General features: G+C 47.4%; 1 long non-coding RNA gene across 1 annotated transcript; it reads right to left on the bottom strand.

Moving 5' to 3' along the window:
• Positions 1 to 631: 631 nt before the first annotated feature.
• Positions 632 to 5,645, bottom strand: LOC116653796 (uncharacterized). Its single transcript, XR_004308253.2, has 2 exons — positions 4,942 to 5,645; positions 632 to 4,125 (listed from the first exon to the last, which is right to left on the bottom strand). It is a non-coding gene; the product is annotated as an uncharacterized LOC116653796 (long non-coding RNA).
• Positions 5,646 to 15,384: the final 9,739 nt, after the last annotated feature.

Consider the following 15,384-nt stretch of genomic DNA (forward strand, 5'->3'; position numbering starts at 1 on the left):
ACTTCAAAGAGGCAGATGAAGCGCTTATGTGAGGAGCAATGCAGATGGCAACAAAGGAGAGAGCCCAGGGAACTGCCTTTCCCCTGTCCAGAGGCACAATAATTTGTCTTCATGGAACGCACAAAGCTTGGAGAGAAAAGCTCCTGCTTAAACAAGGGAAAGAAGGTGAATGGGTCACTTTGACTGGGAACTGACCACCATATCCCAATAAAAAGAGTCTGCAAGTGCTGCAGAACAGGACGGTGGTAGGAAGATGGCAGTGCTGCAGGGATCAGGTACCGCTGTGCTCCCCATGCCACCACCCACCTGCCGTTCTTGCCACCCCTATGCCCCAGGCAGCTGTGGTGAGTCTGACTTGCCAGACAAAATTAGGCAATATGCTGGCAGCTTTTTTACCACCCCTGCAGCCCAGTGAGCTTGGCAAGAGCCGGCGCTGCCTGTGCCTGCAGCTGGCTGCTGCCAGGAGAAGCAGCCCAAAGCAGTGGGTGCCTGCAGCACCGTGTGCCCTGCACAGGGCTTTAGAAAGCTCTGACTTCTCTTTCAGCTGCAGTTTATACTGACAGTCCCAGGGGTGCCCAAGAGAAACAATGAAGCATCATTTTTCACAGTAAAAGCATTGTCCCTACCACACTAGGTTAATTCATAGTTTATTTACCCTGCTTCCTGCAGTCCAGATTCCTTTGCTACTCTATAACTCCACCTCATAGACTTACTCAGGCCTGCATTATCACTGTCTAGAGACACTTTTCTATTCTGTTCCTCTTCAAACACCCAGCGCAGTCAGAGGGTGAGGATATGGCTGCCTGTAGATGCCTCGCAAGGCATGAATTGTGCTTGGTGTGTGATTCACTCCTGGCTTCAGAGCTTCCTGGTTGTAAAAGGATGCTCTCCTTGCACGCTCTTTGTGCTGAGATGAGGAGGTGTTTCCACTCTGCAATGTGAGAATGGTTACTGTAGATAAAACACAGTTCCTTCCCCTTCTTACTATGTCCAGAATAGCACAGCATGCTCAGCCACTCTTCCATGTTGCTTGAGATAGTAGGAAGTCACTTGTTCAGTGTGCAGCACAGCCTTCTGAGATGGAATGAAGACTGGGGCTTGAGACCTTACTCATAATGAGTACCACAACCTTTGGAACCTACACCATGGAAAAAGAGCAGCAGGTGTGAGCAACAATTCACACTCACTGCTCCAAATTTTGCTGAAAATCTGGTTTGTGTGAGTTTTCACTTTTCATCCAGTGGATATATTACCTGGTGGCCGGTTTCCTTCATTCTGGTGTGTACCAATAAAGGACCATAAATTCATAAAGCATGGAGAGCCATCTCAGTTGAAAGGAGGCACAGCAGTAAAGCAGGAAGCTCTGCTGCAGGCAGACACCATTACCTGCCCTTCACCCTCGTTGCTCACATGAGCAGGGCCTTAACTTGGCAGAAGCAAGAACTGGGCTGCACATCACTTGGTCATCCCACAGCAGGGTCCGTGTGCTCAGCCGAGCACAGCCCTGACAGCGTGGCATCTAAGTGCTCTCCTCAGCAAACCAGTTGGCATCTGCCAGGTCCCATCACTGTGGTGATGAGTGATTTCAGCTCTACGGAGCGAGGGCTGGAAGAGGTCAGCCCATGTCCAGCAGGACTGGATTAAGCTGTTTAATCTACTTACCTCTTCCCATTTTCTTTAAGTTAACACTTAGCTCCTTCTATGACCTTTACTATTCCTGCTCACGCTCCTTTCCACAAATACTAAACCCTAACCATGAAGGCTGAATAAGAAATAAACGTTAAAACATACGATAGCCTGAATTAGCAGAGTGAGCCCAAAGGAAGTTTTAGCTGGCACAATTTGCCCAGCCCTATTCACTGCTATTCCCCTGCCTCCCACACACACTTCAGTCTGTTATTTCTTTCTTCAAATCATGATGGAAAACCTTTCTTCCCTCTTCAGATTGCAATTGGCTTTCTGTGTAAAATGGCTGAGGCGCTGCGTACAAATGACACGATGCAAAACCTAAAATGCCCTGCCTGGATCTAGGAAAATGCTGGTATTTAGAGAAAGGACAAGTCAATTGTCTTCTGAGTGCTTTGCTATACCTTTCTAGCACTTTACTTTCCCAGCCCCACAGTCACAATAGTCAGATCCTGTTGATTTTGTTATTTCTTTAGAAGTTTTCCTAAAATAGCCTGCAATGAGGTGTGCAGCTGGGCAGGGTTTTATGAACAGCAGGAGGAGAGAACATACGTGAGGGCCCAAAGTGCTGAGAGCCTGCAAATGACTGGTCGCGGTCAATCGGATGGCTGGAGATTAAGGATTCACCCTGCTGGACCATTGGAAAATTAATATAAAGAAAAGATTTGAGAAAGACCAGGCAAAAACCAGGGGGGAAAAAATGGGGAAAAAAAAATAATAAAAGAAGGGAATAGTGTATAACTTATTTCTTACATGCTACATCTTTCCTGCCTTCCTATTTTTCCTTGGAGCAAAGAAATCTCCAGTCATTCTGTAGACAGAAAGTGTATTTAAAAACAGGGGTGCTTAAAAAGGGACCTGTAGGGATGTGGGCTCCAGCCAGCTCGCTCCTCTACAACCTGCTACATCTCCTTCTTCTGTGTATCTGAGAGCACTGCACATGTGCCACAATGGGAAGCCGGTGTCTGAAATCATTGCGTCTCTGTGTTTTCCTTCAGAACACGATCGGAAAAAGCTCTTACCGTACTGATCCATGTTACATGGCTGTGGGGTCACTGCCCACAAGCGCTGTGCAGCCACCACAGGACAGTAACATGCAGACCTGCCCAGCCCCATCTGCCTCCTGTTTTGTGTTATCACCATACAGAAATGGGCAGAAGGAGGATCTGGCTGTGCCTCAGCTCAGAACAAGGCTTTGCTTTGCCACAGCAATTGTGCCTGCTGACACCAGGCCCTACAGCGAGTGGGTGGTTCTCCTTTGGGTTGCCCAGAGACTGCGGAGTGAATCATGAGCGCTTGTGTGCAGCCCAGGGCCATGTGAGGAGCCATGGGAAGACCACAGCATTCATTTTCCGGCTCAGCCCTCTGTGGCCAGCGAGTCACAGCCACAGCGTGGCCTTGTGTGGCCGTGGGGGCCGCTTGGCACCACCACCACCCCACATGCAGCCACAGCCGCCATTGTCTTCCAGCACGGGTGCATTACACAGCTACAAGGCATGTTTGCTGCACGGCTTTGATTTTGGTGTGAATTCACGGCTTTGGCTTTCCAAAATGTCACTGAAATCTTCTGAAATGAATTCGAACAGTGCTCAGCGCAGGCCGTTTTCCTTGGGGGAGAAAACAAAACCCCAAGCTTGTACCATTTCTATACACATCAGCCACTCCCGAGCCGCCGGGATCCTCTCCCCTCCTCGCAGCTCTGTAACACCGACCCAGCGCTCACATCCCAGCCGCACCGTGCCCGGATACACCCGGCCGTCCCCGCCCGGCTCGGCAGCGCTCCCTGCCGGAGCCCCGCGGAGAAGCCGGGCCGCCTCTCCTCGGTCCGAGCGCCCCCTGCAGCCACAGCGCCCGGCTGCGAGGCGGCCTGCGGCCCGAGTACGGCGCTGCGAGACTGCGGGAGGCAGGGAGGAGAGCGGGCAACATCCCTGGCCCCCAAGATGATCAATTACTGGGTCTTTTTAAGCCCGCTCGCAGCGCTCTTTTAGATGCTTATTGCACAGTGTGTTGCCCTGTTACCCATAGAATTGGGCTCCAAATTTCCAGCTCTGTATCCTCACCGTCTCTTAGGACAACATCCTGAATGCTTCTGGAATTAGCTTTATCACCTTCACTTTCCTGAATTCCAGTAGTTGAGAATATTTGTCTAGTTTCCACACACCATTTTGTGATGATACTTGGTCTGGGGGAAGCTGACAGCTCCATAGTCTTCCCTTCTTCCAAATTTCTGTCAATAAATCCCATCTTTTTCTCAGCTGTTCTCAGCTCTCATTTTTCAGTAGCTTTTCTTACCTGTGCTTTCAGCGGTTTCTTCTCAGCTCATCCTTCATTTCCCCTTTCATGTCCTTACTAATGTCTGCAGCTTCGTCCTTGTGCTATCAACAAGCATTTCTGTCTTTCCCCTTTAAAACCACACAGATCTTCCCCGTATGTGCTCATCTGCAAAAGAAATGAAAGCTGGTGCAGCAGCAGTGGAGAGATAGGTATGGAAATTCAAAATAGCACAACCCTACTCATAATGTTGCTGTGAAGGGAGCTGTGCTTGTACCCAGATACACTGTCCTGATCTGCATTTGCTTCTATTCCTGATACCTTTGCTTGGAAAACAGATCAATAAACCTGAACGTATATAAACTAACAGCATCTTTCCAAATCTACACTAAAAACAGTTTGGTTTTCCAATGGATATCAGCTGAGTAGGTAACATTCAGTAGGCTTCCTGTGTTGACAGTGGTCCATAACAATATTTCCCAGTTAAGGCCTTCACATATGGTGGGTCTCAGAGCAACACTTGTTATGGGAAGAGCTGGCTCCACTATGCAGTGTCTCCCACTTAGAGCTTGTTTACAGAAAAAGAAATGCATCCACCAGAGTGTAATACAGTCCCACAGCCTTGTCCCCAGCACCACAGAACCCATGTTTTTCAATTCTTTTGTAAATGGGTTTCATTTCATGCATAGATAGGATCTCTTTGGTACAAAGGAATCTGACAGCCTAACAAGCAGCAGAAGCACTGAGCAGTCACCACTTGTGTCTGAATGAGGAAGTTTCTGGTGAAAGAGAGAAAAGCCAAAATACATAGAGGGAAGAGCTCCTTCCATGGTCTAGAAAAGGGAAGATCTGACAGATAGTATTTTGGGTTTAAATTAACCTCCACATCAGAACATCCCTGTCAGAAATCTGTGTGACAAGTTGGGCTCAGGAGCAGAAAACAGAGCAAGTATGAGATCTACTGCAACCAATGAACTACCCTACCTGAGTCCCCAAACCATTCAGTGCTGCAGATGGGAGCTTTGCCAAGAAAGGCTGATTCCAGCCAGGGCTGGAGCATGCACCGGGAAGCAAAGGGGTCCTTAGAAACGTAGGTCTTATCGCTGCAGTTTTCCCATGACATTTTCCATCACAAATTCAATACTTCCATGTGCGCTGGCCAGCTCTGCGGCAACATCAGCCATCAGGCAAATGCTTCCTTCTATTGTCTTTGCATCTCCCAAAGGAACTTTGGCTTGGGTATCTTTGCCAAGAAATAAGAAGTAGCAAAAGCAGTTGACAGATTGAGATCAGTGATGACGGTAGAAATGAGCTGTCCGTGATGCTGGTTGATGTTTATTCTTCCGAACAACGTGCAGCATCTTTACCCAGGCCTGCGCGAACAGGAAGGAAGAAGTGATTTCTGCTGTGCCTGGTTGAGATTGTAATGGTCTGGAATGAAATCTCAGCTTGATAAACAGGTTTGGACTAAAGCTGAAGATCCCTTTCATTCATCCATGTCTCACTTTTTGCATCTGTTCTTCCTATATGGAGTTCCTGGATATAGAGTGAGCAGAGCAACACCTCAGAAAGATGAGGAGGCACCGCTGACAGCACCAGAGCCACAGGAGACACAAGATCATAGAATCATCAAATCGCAGAATGGCTTGGGCTGGGAGTTAAAATTCATTGAGCTCCTAATCCCTGCTGTGGGCAGGGCTCATCTCCAGGGTTATTTACCTTCACACAGCAGGTTGGTTGTGCCCTCACCTCCTCCTACTGTGCTTGGAGATAACAGACTCAGGAGCAGTGGGTGTTTTCATTCAACCCAGCTAGCAGAGACCAGAAGTACAGCAACATCCCCAGATCACATTAGTGTGAGACCCTTATGTTTTCCCTTCCAGGGCTTCATCATTTGGAAAGAATTAGAAGCTGGTGTCAGCAGTGTCTGAAAAACCAGAGTGCATCAGATACACACATGCTGGATTTGCTCTTTGCTATCTCGTGGTTCTTCCCCAAGTCCTCTCACTGAAATCTTACAGATATTTTCTTTCTGCTTGAATTCATGCTTGCACAGACTTAAAAATAATGTTGCTGTGGGGCCCTAAAAGCCTCAAATACCCACTGATGGTGAGCACAGGGCTCTCCACCTGGACAGGCAGATTGGTGTCTCGATATTTGCAAATCAAAGCTTAGGAACTCACCTTCTGTCTTTAGAATTTTTAGGGTAAGTAGCAGCATTTCACCATGCCTCTGATAAACCATTGCCTCACAGTGTCACAAAGGGCACAGGTCAACAGCCAGAGCAGTGCATGTGTGACACAGGGCCTGGGAGACCTCTCTGCTGCTGGAAGAGCAGCTGGAGGTGAGGCAGGTTACTGTAGGGTCAGTGGCCACGGTTTGCTCCCTTTGTGGAGGTGAAGCAGACCTTGACCCATGGCAGCAGTGTTCACAAACCTCACTTGCAGAAGGTCTGCTTTAAGAAACACAGTGTTATTTCTCCTGCTAGCCTGGAAAACCCCACTCTGTGAAAAGATGGTTCCTTTAATGTCAAAAAGGCAGGGAGACACTCTACTCAGTGAGTAGCTGCATGCAAAAGAATCACAGAAAGCTGCATGAGTAAAGATAATCACATGGCAAGCACTGAAGGGAAATTTGGCCTCTCTTTCTTCCCATCATTGTGTTTGGAATATGTTTCCAATTGCATTAGTCACAAAGCGATCAAAGAAACACATACACAGTGGCGAACAGAAGATGCTCTATCAGACCACATTATAGGGAGCTATACGCTGTTTGAATGCTTCATTGCATCAGAAAAAAAAAATAGCATCCACATGGATTTAGGGCACAATGCAGCCGATTTCTCTGTTAACCATATGCTTTAACAGAAAAGGGAGAACAATTCTTCAAAACAAATGAAGAATGCCTTAGGAAGATGCATGCTGACATGCTCTTTGCCCCCTACATCCCTGCCCAGGATCCCACCTCCCTCACAGGATGCAGGGAAGGAGTGGGAAAACAACTGCTCTTTGTCTGGGTCACAGCTGCTCACAAATTATCCGATAAGTCTTTGCACAACCCCCCACGCAGCACAGGCAGGCAAGGCCTTATGGGGACACTGCTGCTGTGCCATCGCGCTCCTGCATCCGTCACTGCTGCTCAGAGGATTCATGATGACGGCCTGGAAAAAGCAACATTTTCCTGTTTCCATTGCTGATAACAGGCAGCCAGAGGAGAAAATGTTCTGCGCCGTTAAGTCGGTGCTACATCAGGGCTGAGCTGCAGAGTGACACTGGGTTTTTAACCTCAGTTTTCTTTCTGTTTTTACTTTTTGGGTTGGGAAAGCATTGCACATCTAAACATTCTCAAAAAGACTAACAGGGACATAAGGGAAGAGAAGAGGAGCAGAGAAAGAACTGCATATCATTAATGGAGTTATCATAAAAATTTTCCTAATATTGAGCATAAAGGAGGTGACAAGGACTTGTTATGCAAGTCCTTCCCTCACAGGGGATCCTCACTGGATCTGTCCCATTCAGACCTCTTTCCTTACTCACCAGTGGGTTCTGGACATCCACCGAAGCAAAGGAAAGATGTTGTGCAAGGCCTTTGCCCTCCAGTGCTGACGGTTACTGCTTGTGATAGGCAGCTGAATCCACAGCTGGAATGAACTCTTCTCTGCTTTATCATTTTCCTTCCTGCTCTTTCCTTTCAGGGAGAGGAAGGAGAACACTCCGAGCCACAACCAGCTGGCACCACTTATCTCCACTTGCTGCACTGCTGCAGTAGCTGTGGCTACAACATAAACACTGCTGGCAGCTGCAGTTCTACAGAAACACCAGCCATCTTCCCACTTCCTGGGCCACCAAGGCTCAGATTGAACCAAAAAGAGAAACAACAGGAAAGGGCCATAGAAAAAAAGAGAAGGAGCTGCCAGTGGTGCCTGGTACTACCTGAGGCAACCCAAGATTTCTTAGGCAGCATGGAGCTGCCAGACCCAGCAAAGTGTCTAAGGAGACTCAGCAATGCAGGAGCAGCTGCTGGAGGGTAGAGGTGGCACCTAAGGTGGTCTAAAACAGCACTGGACACCAGTATCTTCCTCTACAGATAGGGAGAACTGGAGAGGGTTAATTCAGAGCAGCAGAAGGAAGAGAAGTAAAACATCTGAGCAAACAGACTATTTCTCTCCTAGTGAACTTCTGTATATTCTGTTTCCCCTCTTTTGGAACTCTACGTACTGATGCTTTGCAGAGTGACAGACGAGAAGGGGGTGCAACTTGGTGTTATCAGAGGCAGGATTCTGTGGCTGAACAGAGCAGCATTACCACCTCAGGTGCTACATGAGTGACCTGAGAGACAGAGCACCCCTGTTTAATGCGAGCATTACATGATGAGGTGATGGCTACCTGCAGCCTTTTGCTAGCAGGTTTTACTAACAGCACTCTGCTCTGCTGTCAGGTCTCCCCATGCTCATCATTCTGTGTCTGTACTCCACCTCAATTACGTCTGTCAGTCTTGGGATGGCAGAAGTGGATCTCTCAGTCCTTTTGAACATCCTCCCTGGGGTCATGCATGGCTTCAGCTTCAGTACTTTCAGGCACTTTCTGCAAAGGGAGCAGCACGAGCAGCCTCCAGTGGACACATTTAACCAGGACACACATAACCAACCCTCCACTGCTACCCAGCACTGCATTCTCCTGCCCTGGGGAAACTAACTGTAGCTCCCCCCAGTTCTCAGAGCTGAGTGGCCCTTGGGCAGGACAAAGGGCAGCTGCAGGCTAACACACAGAAAGGCCATGGGCAGCACAGCACATGGAAGCCCTTAGCTCCAAGCAGCACACCCTGCTCACTGAAGATGAAAGAAACCTGCCCTCAAGGTACTGCTTTAAACAAGCATGGCCCCTGTATCTGATGCATGTTGAATCCAGATGACATTACCTTGGTTTGACTTGCTCTCTGCATCCAAGAATAGAAGCAATACAAAATACATAGAAATCTCTCTAGTGAATACACATATCTACATGAGAGTTTGCAGCAGTTATAATGCAGAGATCTGTAGGATTCTGCACCATGAGCCTCTCCTGTAGGTCTTTTGGTTATTTGGACATCATTGTTATTTGGATAACTCAAAGACTTCCTGGGCATCACAAACGTACATACATACCCTCAAGAGCAGGAAGGTGTTTGCCTGGTAGAGCTCTGTTCAGTTTTCCACTTTCTGCTAGAAATCCACTATGTCCCTGCATTAATGATTTCATCTCACACCACTTTCTTTTCAGCAGTAGTCAGTGGAAGTCAGTAAGAGAAGCCCATATGATACCATCACACTTGATAACAGCACAGTTACTGTATAACCCAGTTCCTACCCAGTGAGGCTGCACAGACTTAGAAGCACAGGAGTCCGCAGAGTCAAGGAATAATTGTGGCTCCTCTGTATTTTCAGAGCAGAATAGCTATCTCTGCCTGGCCACGTGCTGAGGTTTGTTTCCTGCATGTTGTCCAGCTAACAAATGTTTTGCTGGCTCAACCAGATTTCTTCCTAAGTGCATTGCAAAGCCTCTGTTGTTCTCCAGCTTGATCCCAATTCTGACTGCCTTCTCAGGCAGTGCCATCCCTCTCCTCCTAGAAGAAGGCTTTGGCTGCTGGGTGAAGGACTTCCAGTTGCTCATTATACTCTTAATCTGATTTTCTGCTTTATTTGCTGTCTGTTTGCTCTGACTCCAAGTCTTCCTGTAATTCAGTGGTCTGAGAATGCAGGTCACTGATTCTGTCAGAGCTGCTTCCTCCTCCACCTTCCCCGAGCTGCTCGCGGCTATTCTTCCTTCCTGGGCAGATGTCCGTGCTCCTCAGGCTGTGCCTATAAGTGTGGCACCTCCCCACTGTCCTGCAATAAGGATAAGCCTTCACAGTGATAAATATTCCTGCATATATAAGAGAAGAAAGAACCATGCCTCTTGCAGCACATCTATTGATGACTGCATGGAAAGAGCTGATTCCTAGAGGAACCTGCTGCATACACCTACCCATGCTGAGATTCCCATTAATAATTACTCAACTGCCATTCATTTTTCTTTTTCTTTTTTAAAGCCTACAGGATATTGTGGTATCTTTCTCCCATCTCTCTGGTTTTAATGTGATAGCTCATACAGGCTGTGCTGTGAACAAATGAAATCAGATGTTCAATCTTCGACAGAAACCACTGACAAGCTCTATATTTTATGATTCAATAGTATTTATAATTCAGCATAAGTCTTTCAAAGTGCATACATACGTACATACATTCTCTTTTTCCCTTGATTTAGGAGTTTAATTCCATATCTGCTTATCACCCACCTGAACCATCATCACTCTTGAAAGAACTAGAAACCTGAAGATATTTGCATTTCTTTCATATTTTCTACTTGCTTATTTTTCAAGTTACATCCAGAAGAGTTTATTTTGAAATTATATTTTTTCTGTTTTTAAGTGACTCCTGTACCTCTCTCTCCTGCTGCATTATCCGAGTCTTCTCAGTAATGCCCAGAGTCCCTCTGGATAGACTGGTAGTAGAGCACCTGAAAATAATCACTCCACACTGAGCCTCATTCACTGGGATTTACAGCATCTCTAGTACAGAAACCCTGATGCCGTGGGGGTTTCCAGCTCCTGCCTTGGGAAGTCAATCAGGAGGAGTCAACTAAGAAAGCTCTCCCTGTGCCCAGCACGGAGCACCAGATCTCAGCACACAGACTCAGTGCTGAGCCAGGCAAGTGCTGCAGGAAGCGAGACCTGAAAAAAAACAAGAGATTTCATTTTGTGGCCAAGGACACTCACTTATCTTCACAGTGCCTGCAGAGCACTGGACCATCTGTTTTCTTCCAAGAAAAAAAAAAAAAAAAAAGGACAAAAAAGAAAAAAGCCTTAAGAAAAGCTTTGCTCTTGCTTTTACAATCAGCAAGATAGAAAGAACAATCCACAATAACATCAAGGTGCAGAGCTGCTGCAAGAGCTGCTGATCCAGGGCTGCTTTGCAGCCAAATTGTTTAAAGAGTCATTGTCCCTTGTGCTGCACCATTTGTACGCTTGTCCCAGGCAGCACATCCATATACCATCAACCTACAGGTACCTGAGTTCTCCATTTTGGCCAGACACAAAACTAGGTGGGAAAGAGCAGCATCTCTCTGCACCAAAACACTCTCAAGCTGCTGGGTAGGGCACAGGAGCTGTAACCATGAGCAGCAGCTGATGAAGCCCAGGGCTCTGAGTGCTGACTGTGATCACCTGGGCTGCAACCAGCCTTCCCCCGGCTCCCTGTGGGATGCCCCTATTACAAGGGATGCCTGCCAGCACCAGGCCAGAGCTGTGTAGCTGCAGCACACTGAGGAACCTGCCCCAGCACTGAGGTCAGAGATGGACGGTCTTAAAACAACAAATGTCTCCTCAGTGCTAGGGAACATCTATGTCAAATGCCCTCCTCCCACCACACTGCTCCCCCCTGCACCCCAAAGAAAAAGAATAAAGAAGGGAAGAAAAGAAAAAATAAAAGGCAGTGGAAATACTCAGCTGTGCAATACACCAGAGGCAATGCCCCTGCTTTCCTCCCAGCTTTCCCAGTTCCTTTGACCCTCTCTCTGTTTTCAGGGTCACATGTGCTGAAGCAATTTGTAGTTGTGTCCAGGTTTGCGTTGCTGCTAACTCCATTAGCTCATGGATTTCTTTTCCCCTGGAGTTCTGGCAGCTGCTGAAGCCTTGCCAGTTAATTTCTTATATATTTCATTTCAAAACAGAATTGAGTTAGTGAGCATACGTTAACGAGGCACAGTAGGAAGAAAAAAGGCGGATAACTGCTGACACTGACCAGATGCCTTTCAGCTGCTGCAGCACCAATGGGAAGTATGGGTAAATGTCAGGTGAGTGAGAGAAAGCAGGACAGAGGGCCAAAGAGCCTGCCAGGATTTGATCATAGGCCGCTAGCAGGGGGGCTTTGGGAATTTCCTGCCCCAAGAGATGAACGTTTCTCTGTGCTTTCCAAGTACTGCGCAGAAAGAGAGTAACACTCATCTGCATTACAAAAATGCCGAGAGTGTGGGAACCGCTGGCTGGAGGAAGAACTCGAGAAACAGCGGCCCAAGGGAGCACGGCACAGAGACAATGACAAATGACTGTAAAACCCAGCCTACCTGCTCCAACACGGACAGCCCCACAGCTCCGCTCCATCATGGAGCAAGCAGCAGCACAGCCCTCACAGCTCTGATGCAACAGTCCCTCTTATTCTGTGAGCCATGCCTGGTACACAGGAAGGGAAAAATCACATGTGGTAGAAACAAAGCTCCTCTGCCTTGTTTAAATGCTCTGAAATGCTTCATAAGCTTCTGTAAATGTACATAGTTGCTCATAACGTCTCCTTCCCTGCACAGAATTTCAGCACGTTTTGGGGCTCACCATAGCAGCTCCCCTGGTGCTGTGTCAGCTTCTGCACTCAGATGGAAAGGGATTGGCACTTCTGTAAGAACTCCTCCTTTAAATAAATAAATAAACAACATTTGTTGAAGTTACCTTGGAAGGGCTGGGGGTTGCTTTCTGATGACAGGAAATGGGCCTTGCAGCCCGTTTAGCATCATTATTTTGGAGCGTTAATTTTTCGAGGCTCTGAATTGCAGATCCTCACTGATGAGCAGAGCTGCAGCTGAGGGCTTGCTGAAAAACTGGGAAGGCAAAATTTTTAGTGTAAGTGGTTTTCTCACTTCTGTTTGCCAGATATTTTATTAAGTGTTAGGAAAATAAGCAAATTAAACCTCCCACTGGCTTTATTATAAATAGATCAGGCACTTCAAGCCCTCCAGTTATTTGCAATTTGTTTCAAGAAAAATAAGCTGTTTTTCAATCCTCACATCCTTCCTGCAGCGTGAAGGAGGAGGAAGGTGCAGCCCTTCATCCCGCCCCTGTAGCTTGCTTTTAGACCCACCTTCTTCCTTCTGTGTGAATCCCATCTGGCAGCTGATGGAGATATTTTCCACTCTGTGCAAGCAGGGGGAGCTTGCAAAAGATGTCTCCAGCATCTTTTAGAGGAGAACCCATCCTCTGGGTTGGCACCTCTCCAGGAGAGGTTACACTTCCTCGGCTAGTCAAGGCTCTTCCTTTGCTTTTAAGAGCAGCATAAGTGCCCCTTTCTTTCCCCAGGCACAGCACTTGGGATGTCAGAGTGTTGGGGCCCTGCAGGTAGGAGGCAGAAGGCACTGGGTATAGAAGGATCCAGAAATAAAGCCCAGCAGAGGAAGTTCAGAAATAGCTGGCCTTTTCCTGTAAGTCTGGGTTATTTATTTCCTTTGTTGTTGTTGTTTTGGGTTTTGGGACTTCTTTTACCCTCAGTGATGGAGCAACCAGGAAAAGGAGGGGCTCTGAGAAACAAGGTGAGGGAATAAAACATCCTTCAAAGCAAGTAGAGGAGAAAAAGAATGGTTTAAAGAGGAATGGTAGCAAGGATAGGAGCTTCCCCTGGACGGCTTTCAGAATTTAGTTAAAAAGAAAGAACAGAAACTAAAAGCAGCAGGAAAACCTCCTTCCTCTTCCCTGCAGGATTCAGCTCTGCCCTTTGCAGATGCCCATGTAGCTCTGCATTGCAAAGGGTGGGCTACAGAATCTGCATGGTCACACAGAGCTGCTGGGGTCAGCTAGACAGTATGTGTGTGCCCCCCACAAGGGACACACGTCAGAGTGGTATTGGAAGCAGTAAAGAAGGAGCAGAAATCACCTTTGGGTCAGACTTGGAGCTGCATTTCACAGAACCATACAGTCATTAAGGTTGCAAAAGACCACTTGAGATAATCAGGTCCAACCCCTCCCCACCATGAACACTGACCATGTCTCTCAGTGCTGCATCTCCACAGTTCTTGAACACCTTCAGGGACATCCATTCCACCACCTCCCTGGGCAGCCTGTGCCACTGCCTCACTGCTCTTTCTGAGATGAAACTTTCCTTAATATCCAACTGGTACCTTTCCTATCATCAGATTAACTGGTGTCTGGTGTAAATGCAGTTACCATCTGGGTCAGATGGGAATTCATTATACAATGAAAGTGTCCCACCCATACCTCCCCCTGGGCTCCACTGTGCCCATAGCCCCCAGTCTGCCCCTCCGTGACACAATTGAAGCCCACACCCTGAGGTCTCACCTCTCCCTTACACAGCCTTAAAAGGAAAAGCAAAATTGAATTCAAACACTTTGAAGTTCTGCAATATAAACAAACTTCTTCATGTGGACTGCAATGAGGAAAAAATTCACAGAATGCTCCGTAAGGCATAATAAATCTGGCATCTATTGCATTTCTCTGTGCATCCATAGCAAATAATACATTAAAGACCTGAAAACAAAGTGCTCAGGGACACCATGTTATTAAGGAGCTGCAAGTCAGCCTGGCTGTCTTGGAAGGCAACCAAAGCACTTGAGCACATATCGAGATGGAACCAAAACCAGTGCAAAGCTGCAGGGCAGGCAGAGCGCAGCAGGAATGGCACTTGGTTTCAGCTCCTAAAACTGAAAGCATTTCTTACACAGTCAGAAAGAGTTTGATGCCGGGTGTATTTGGAGGCCCAAAGCAACTGTAAACGCGTAACTGCAGGAGTCAAAAGAGCCTGCTATGCTGCAGGCACAAAGAGTGTGAAAAATGGAAATGTACATGGGATAGAGGCAGCTTGGGGCCGTTTGTCTGAATTCCTTGCTGACCTGGTTCTAAGTCATCGTTAGCACAGATCCGTAACAGCTGAGTGATCTTTAACAGAATGATGATGTTAAGGCAGTCTCTCTGTGAGGAAGGCACGCTCACACATTGGGGCAGATTTTGCAAGCATAACTTCTAAACAAGCACTGCACAAAATGGATGGATTCTGATTGGGTTTCCAGTCTCTCTTTAAGGCTGTCTTGGAAAGCTGATTAAATGGGATTTAGATGAAGTTAAGACTTGTCTCTGCTCCTGTCAGGGGAAAACATCCATGCAGCGGTTATTAATGAATGATCTGGGGGCCATTGTCCACTTTTGTTTGGGCAGCATTTGAACCCATACCAAAATCCTGGCTGCAACTTTTCAGCTGGTTTGTGCATTACAGAGGGTTACACCCAACTGCTGGAATCAAGCACCCTTCAGCACCCAGGGAGGGCAGTGTCTGACTGTGAGCACTTTGGGCTGTAAGCACTTAGGACTGAGCATCCCATTGTAGCCAGTGGCAGCCAAGGATAAGAGAGGAAGAGGAGGAGGGAGCAGCGCTCCCACCAAAGGGTCTGATCAGGGGACCCAATCCCTGTCGATGCCACTGAGCCTCATACCTCTGGAAACTACTGAATGGCTCAGCCAGCAACCATTCCTCATCCTCCAATCCCTGCTCATAATATCTGCAGCCAGAAACAAGGTCAGGGCTTGCTCCTGGCAGAATGAGCACACCTCAGGCAGTGTGAAGGAGAGCTATGGTGACAC

This window comes from Coturnix japonica, chromosome 11 (genome assembly GCF_054131305.1).
Source record: "Coturnix japonica strain WE chromosome 11, WE-NBRP24, whole genome shotgun sequence".
NCBI classification, from domain to species: Eukaryota; Metazoa; Chordata; class Aves; order Galliformes; family Phasianidae; genus Coturnix; species Coturnix japonica.